The sequence below is a fragment of the Mytilus trossulus genome, chromosome 8, assembly GCF_036588685.1.
Source record: "Mytilus trossulus isolate FHL-02 chromosome 8, PNRI_Mtr1.1.1.hap1, whole genome shotgun sequence".
NCBI classification, from domain to species: domain Eukaryota; kingdom Metazoa; phylum Mollusca; class Bivalvia; order Mytilida; family Mytilidae; genus Mytilus; species Mytilus trossulus.
In genome coordinates, this window is record NC_086380.1 from 46,071,579 (window position 1) to 46,079,033 (window position 7,455).

Below are 7,455 nucleotides of genomic sequence, written 5' to 3' on the forward strand. Positions count from 1 at the left end.
GATAGTTGGAGAAAGTTATTAAAATTCTAAAAACTTTAACCACAGAGTGAATGTTTTGTTTCCCCGCAGAAAAAACTAAGTCCATTTATAGTAAAATACGGAAAAAATGGAATTTTATTTTTACAACATTTACTTCAGGATACTATCTTATGATCATAAACAAGCTTCTGTCAAAGTTTGGTAGAAATCCAGTATAGTTTAAGAAAGTTATTAAATTTTCAAAAACTTTAACCACAGAGTGAATATTTGTTGACGCCGCCGACGACGCCGACGCCGACGGAATGTAGGATTGCTTAGTCTCGCTTTTTCGACTAAAGTCGAAGGCTCGACAAAAATCAAAACCTTGACCACATGCACACCTTCAACTCATAATACTAGTAGCACAGACGGACGCACATGCAGGGGTAAAACAATACACCCCCAACTTTTATTTGCGTGGGTAACAAAAATTCAGTAAAGAGCTAGCACTCCTATAAACAGTCGGACAATGACAATGTTCAACTATCTCCAAAAGAGCAAATGTCAAAAAGAATAAAAACCCTGACACAGTCGCACCTTCAATATATGAACGAACAGCCAGCAAAGTGAAAACTTCCTATCATTCAAGCTGTAGGAGTTATTTGGAATAACCGGTTATATACCTATAATGGGACAGACAGACGGACGGACAGGGGTAAAACAATATCCCCCAACTTTTAGTTGCATGGGCATAAAAAAGTAAGTTAAGACTAATAGTTTTGTCCATTAATAAAAGTTGCCATTAAAAAAAGAACAATGAATTTATTAAGAAGTTGACAAGCAATTGTGTCCATGTTGTATTTTGTAGATAGTTTTTTTTTAATGTTATCTATTCAAGTTTATGGTAATTTAGGCCATTCTACTCATTTGTAAGCTGGTCTTGTTGATAATTTTAATTGGCTTTTAAAAATTCTCACTATCTTTTATAGTTTTAGAGATGTTTGACAAACAAAAATCGTAAGGGTTACGCGGAACCCAGCTAGGTCTCGCTTACTTTTGTAGTCACATAGTAATTGCAGACTCAACAAAAATGAAGAACAAAAAAACAATTAAAATATTCCTCTTGATACAATCTTTTGTAAAACTGAGTTCATTTATAAGTAATACAATTAACGGTACCAATTTTCTTGCACCAGATGCGCATTTCGACAATACATGTCTCTTCAGTGATGCTCGTGGCCAAAATATTTGAAATCCAAAGAATATATAAATGATGAAGAGCTATAATCCAAAAGGTCCAAAAAGTATAGCCAAATCCGTAAAAGGAATCAAAGCTTTGCATGAGGGAGATACATTCCTTAATTTATAATAATTCTAATATTACAGCAAATTTAAATAACACAAAAAATCCGTATTTTCATGCCAGTACCGAAGTACTGGCTACTGGGCTGGTGATACCCTCGGGGACTAATAGTCCACCAGCAGAGGCGTCGACCCCGTGGTAGTAATACAATTAACGGGAAGAAATGTTGTTGTTTTTTACACAAAATTTACTTCTGAATACTTTCTTATGATCACAAACAAGTTTCTGTCCAAATGTGGTACAAATCCAGGATAGTTTAAGAAAGTAATTACAATTAAAAAAAACCTTAACCACAGAGGGGATGTTATGTTTCCATTAGTCCATTTATTAGGTCTTATAAGTATAATACAGAAAAACGGTATTTTATTTTTACAAACTTCACGTCTGAATACTATCTTATGGTCATAAATATGCTTCTGTCCAAGTTTGGTAAAATTCATAGATAGTTAAAGAAAGTCATTAAATTTTAACCACAGTGGGTTTTTGTGGACGACGCCGACGACAGAATGTAAGATCGCTATGTCTCGCTTTTCCGACTAAGGGGACGACCAATTGATATTCGGAGGGGGCGGGGGGGGGGGGGGGCAGGAGGATTTTGAAAATAAATAATTTAGCCTTGATAATCACAAAAATAAATGGTTTGTTCTGTGGTAGTTTGAAAATAAATTACATGACTTACAATGTATTGAAAATAAATAACTCAGCAGGTCTAATCGAAAGTATGAGATGGCACCAGATTCGTCATAAATTCATCTTTCCCCAAAAAAAATATTGGGAAACACTTCCCAATTTTTTTGATAATAAAAGTGTAATTATGATTTAGATATACTTGAAATGTCTGAAAATTGGTTTCATTTAACTTAACCTTACCTCACTCACGGTGGGTATGGGTGTCCTGCGAGAGAACGTACTGTGCTGGTGATTCGGTCCTGACGGGTGCTGGTGATCAATGAAAAAATGTAAACAAAGACGAAAATTATGATTTTTGACGTTTTCACTCATAAAAAATGGAAGAATACAGTTGAGATTTTTCAATTTCGTTTCTTAGGGGTTCATATATAAACCATTAAAAAAATGACCCTCTAAACTGTTTCAGTAAGCGTAACACAAAAATGCTCATTTTCAGAAAATCTCGAACTGAAAAAAAACCAAAAATGCTCATAGAGTCCGCTATCTATACCGCAATCCACACGACAAAACAATTTTGTGAAAAAACATTGCAATTTACAAAAAATTAGCATTTTCTCAATTTATTCATGTCCTGATACTGTGCTGGTGGGTCCTGTCATTGTGCTGGTGGGTCCTGATACGGTGCTGGTGATTTTGGATAAGAAGTTGGTCATATTTGAAACAAATGTTACAAAATCAATAAAATTAGCGAGATAATTGTTGCCAACAGGATCTATGACTCCTATTTCAGCTCTTGTGCATCCATTTGGCTGTTTAATATGTGTTTTCAAATGATCTGAACCTGTATTACATAATAACATAAAAGGGCAACATCTTTCGTCCAATATCAGATAACAATATATAGTATCTAAAATAAGTTAAAAAATCCACAATACTATATAATTCATTTTATGTGTCAATTTGTTCGAAAAAAAGTCGAAAAGAAGAGACTTTTTTTAATGTCATGATTATATGTCGCTTTCTAGATCTATGCTTAGCATTTATTTCAGACGACATGGACTCCTCACCCTGATGACCCTGCTGCCTTTCATAACTTTATCCGTATACATATATTAATAGATAAACAAAAGGCTGCATGCAACACGTATTTTTGTATTTAAAATGATTCGTTGTAACGAGAATATTTGTGGTGAATGGAAACTGTGAGGGTCACAATCTTAAATTGCTTATAAATGTTGCTGGAACCAGTTTCGTTATCTGATCTGAATTTTCTGAAATGTGCAAGGTAGATAGACATTTTGATTTTTTTTACTCATTAATGAAATTCATTGTGTTGATCCCATGCTAAACATAACAAAAATCTCTGCACAAAAGTCTGCGAATTTTCTACAAAAATAGTGATTTTATTTTCACTAAATTCTCTTTTTCTACTAAATACAATAATGAACTATAAATAATAATGCTGTGCAAGAAGTTTCCCCTTGATATATGTACAAAATTATATCTCTTTTATTCATTGTCTGTGCTGTTTTGATACTATTGCTGTTTGCACATTTCGGAATTGACAGGCCACAGGAGGGGTCATAAACCGTACACGAAAAGATAAAATATTGATATAAGTACTTAATTTGCATCTTTGAACCCCCACCCCGACTTGTATTTTTAGGAGCCTGTGGTGTCTAAAAATGGTCGATTACAGACAGCCGAGTACGCATTTTACTTTCCAGGCGTGTTATTGTTGATTGTTAAAGTCCTGAAAACGGATAGATGGAAACCGTGAAAAATGTTTGATATATCTGGCTTTAGATTCAGTTTTTTTTTAATATAAATTAAGGCTACATTTAATATAATAATTCTATAAATTCACAATATAAAAAAAATGCAGAAAAAAAAAAGAATGAAGTGAAATATCTTAGTAAGGAGTCATTACTACAGAGATGGTGTGTTTGACACACAAAACTTAAAAGCTTAGTGATATTACCAATATTAAAATAAAAGTGTATTTTAGTAGGGTATTTTTTCCATTTACTCATTTTCAATTATAATCAAGGCACATTTTATTTTTATTCATGAAAAATATTTATATATAGAAAAGAAGGACACATCGTTCACTTCCTCCCCCGTAATTCTTTATCAAAAATATTTATTTTGAAATGAAAAAAAGCTTAGAAATCTTAATTTTATTAGTGTTCTCTAGGTTATCTCGTCTTCATTCTCTGACATATTCTAGCCTGCCCTTTCATAAAATAGTGATTTTTTTTAGTGTTCTATCGAACTTTCAAAAAAAAAATACCTGACAACCGTTTAGCCGACAAAAAAAAAATTGTTGGAAAAATCTTACAGCAAGTGATTCTTAATAGCTATAAGATACATTTTTCTTTTACAATACAACTTTTAAATCTTACGGGAAACTATTCCAAGCTTTCACTGTAACCTCGCTCTAACTTATCCCCATCCCTCCCCCCCCCCCAAAAAAAAAACCACCAAACAAACAAACCCGCAATACTATTGTCATTCTTATAGTCAGCACTCAATTGTTCACAAACAAATGTGTTTTAAGCTGCTAAAGACATGATTCAAACGCTCAGAAAGTCCTTTGTTCTATATTTTTGCTCTCCATTTTGATACAAAACCTTTTACATTTTTATTTTATTGGTTATTGTTGAAGGTCGTACGATGGCGTATGGTTGTTAACACATACTTCCTTTGGTTTCTTATGGAAATTTGTCTATTGACAACAAACATACCACATCATCTACTTTAAATAAGTATTGTATAAATTACAACGTATTTTTGTGATCTTGCAAAATGATCGTAATCCCGAAAATCGTAAACATATTTTCTTATCTTAAAAGGGGGCAAGAAGGGTTCCATTAACAGGCAAATAAATAATATTACAGTTAGTTTTAATTTTTTTTTATATAGGGGTATTTTTTCTCTCATAATAACAGATTCACAAATATGTCAATTTCAAGAAAGCAGACAACAGCTAATAAGTCAATAACAGTACAGCATCAATGATCTTGAATATATGCCACTTTTAACTAAAATATAAAAGCACAGAACCAGGACCGTTTTTCTTATCACCAGCACAGCGTCAGGACAATTCCGTTTAACGAACTTGCACGACTTTTGCAATATAATATTGTTGTAATATACTTTGCATGGTACTTATGACACATCAGAGAAAAATTAAGCAACAAAACAGTCGTTTTATTGCCGTTCTGATACAATGTAAACAAACCCACCAGCACAGAATCAGGACCCACCAGCACCCGTCAGGAATAAATCACCAGCACAGTACGTTCTCTCGCAGGACAACCATACCCACCGTGTCACTTTTATTTTAATCAGGCCGTAACTACATAGAGGCAAATGCCTACAGGTGCGGAAATTTCTCGCTACATTGAAGACCCATTGGAGGCCTTCGGCTGTTGTCTGCTCTATGGTCGGGTTGTTGCCGCTTTGACACATCCCCCAATTTCCTTTCTCAATTTTATATGCAGTTGGGAATATAAAAGATTCATTTCTGCAGAAGATGATGATCAATTCTGATTAAATGGTACATTATAACTTGACTATAATTCAACACTGTAATAAGATCATTGAATATTATTTTTATTGGTATAAATATTGATTTTGTTATCTGTAAATTAAAAGCTAACTAAATATTACTAGTATTTTATATACATATACATATTCATGGATCTACAATCTGTCGATACCTGTAACTTGGCATTGCACAAGGTCATGTTTTTCTCTGGCTGTTTATGAAGTCTCTACACTAAATCCATTGGATGTTGGATGTGTACAAATTGATAGTTTAGTCTTAGATGCATGATTTTTTTATTAGTTGTAAGTGCCTTTGAACTAGCTGTCATATAACTGCGAGTACTCTCAGATCTTTATATTGCGTCTTTTTGTGTCCGAATGTATAAGTACCCGGCCACGTCCACTTGTAATTTTGTCCATCTGATGAGTTAAGCCTTTTTCAACTGATTTTTATAGTTCGTTCTTATGTTGTACTGTTATACCACTGTCCCAGGTTAGGGGAGGGTTGGGACCCCGCAAACATGTTTAACCCCGCCACATTATTTATGTATGTGCCTGTTCCAAGTCAGGAGCCTGTAAATTCAGTGGTTTATGTGTTAGATATTTGTTTTTCGTTAATTTTTTTACATAAATAAGGCCGTTAGTTTTCTGGTTTGAATTGTTTTACATTGTCTAATCTGGACCTTTTATAGCTGACTATGCGGAATGGGCTTTACTCATTGTTGAAGGCCGTATGGTGACCTATAGTTGTTAATGTCTGTGTCATTTTGGTCTTTTGTGGATAGTTGTCTCATTGGCAATCATACCACATCTTCTTTTTTATATGTATTATTTATAATATAAAACAAATCATTTAAAAATTGTATGTTTCCAAAATTATATATATATTGTTGTGAAAATGAATAATTAGTCCCTTGCTTTAACAGAAATGAAAAAATCTTGCTTCAATAGTGCAGAAAATGAATAATCTGTCCTCTTAGTTTACAGCCAGATGCTCTGCAGGGCGCAGCTTTATATGACTGCAGAGTTCAAACCCTGAACATTTGGGCAAGTATGGACACAACATTCAAGCTAGATAAAGCTCTGAATTTGGATTGTGATTAAATAGTTTATTTGGGCCCTTTTTTGGCCCCTAATTCCTAAACTGTTGGAACCAAAACTCCCAAAATCAATCCCAACCTTCCTTTTGTGGTTATAAACCTTGTATTAAAATTTCAGTGATTTCTATTCACTTTTACTTAAGTTAGAGTGCATTACTAAAAGTATTTGGAAGATGAGGCTGACGATGACGCCAACGTTATACCAATATACGACCAAAAAATTAAAAAATTTTGCGGTCGTAAAAAAACTGTTAAAAAGAATAATTGAAATTAAAAAAGACTTTTATAGATGGCTTATCATTATACAGAAAATCAACCCAGAAAATCAACCCTGAAACATGACATGCAAACTTCCTTAAAAATTTGATACATGTATTCCCATATGGTCCAATCTCTAAAACCCAGATAAACAGAAAGATTCAACATATCAAACAGCCCCAGGTATAAAATTTTGTTGAAATAAAAACACAGTTTAATATTTAGACCCTTTGGACCCTGATTTGGACAAACTTGAAAATCAATTAGCTGCTATATTTTTACATCATAACAGGGTGAGTTTTTTTTTTGAGATGATTGTATGATATGAATGCGTAACAAGAGGCTGTCACAACGACAGCAAACCGGATTTATTAACATTTTTTTGTGTCCTGGCAATATCACAAGAACCATTACTGATGATTGGTGAAAGTGAAAATCATCAATATCAAATTTGACCTCTATTTTGTCATCAGTATCAACATATTAAAATTTGAAAAGCTTAGATTGAATGGTTCGTGAGTAAATGCAACAACGTGAATGGAAACACCATTTTACGATCTTTCAAGAACCATAACTCCTGAAAGGTAAAAGTCA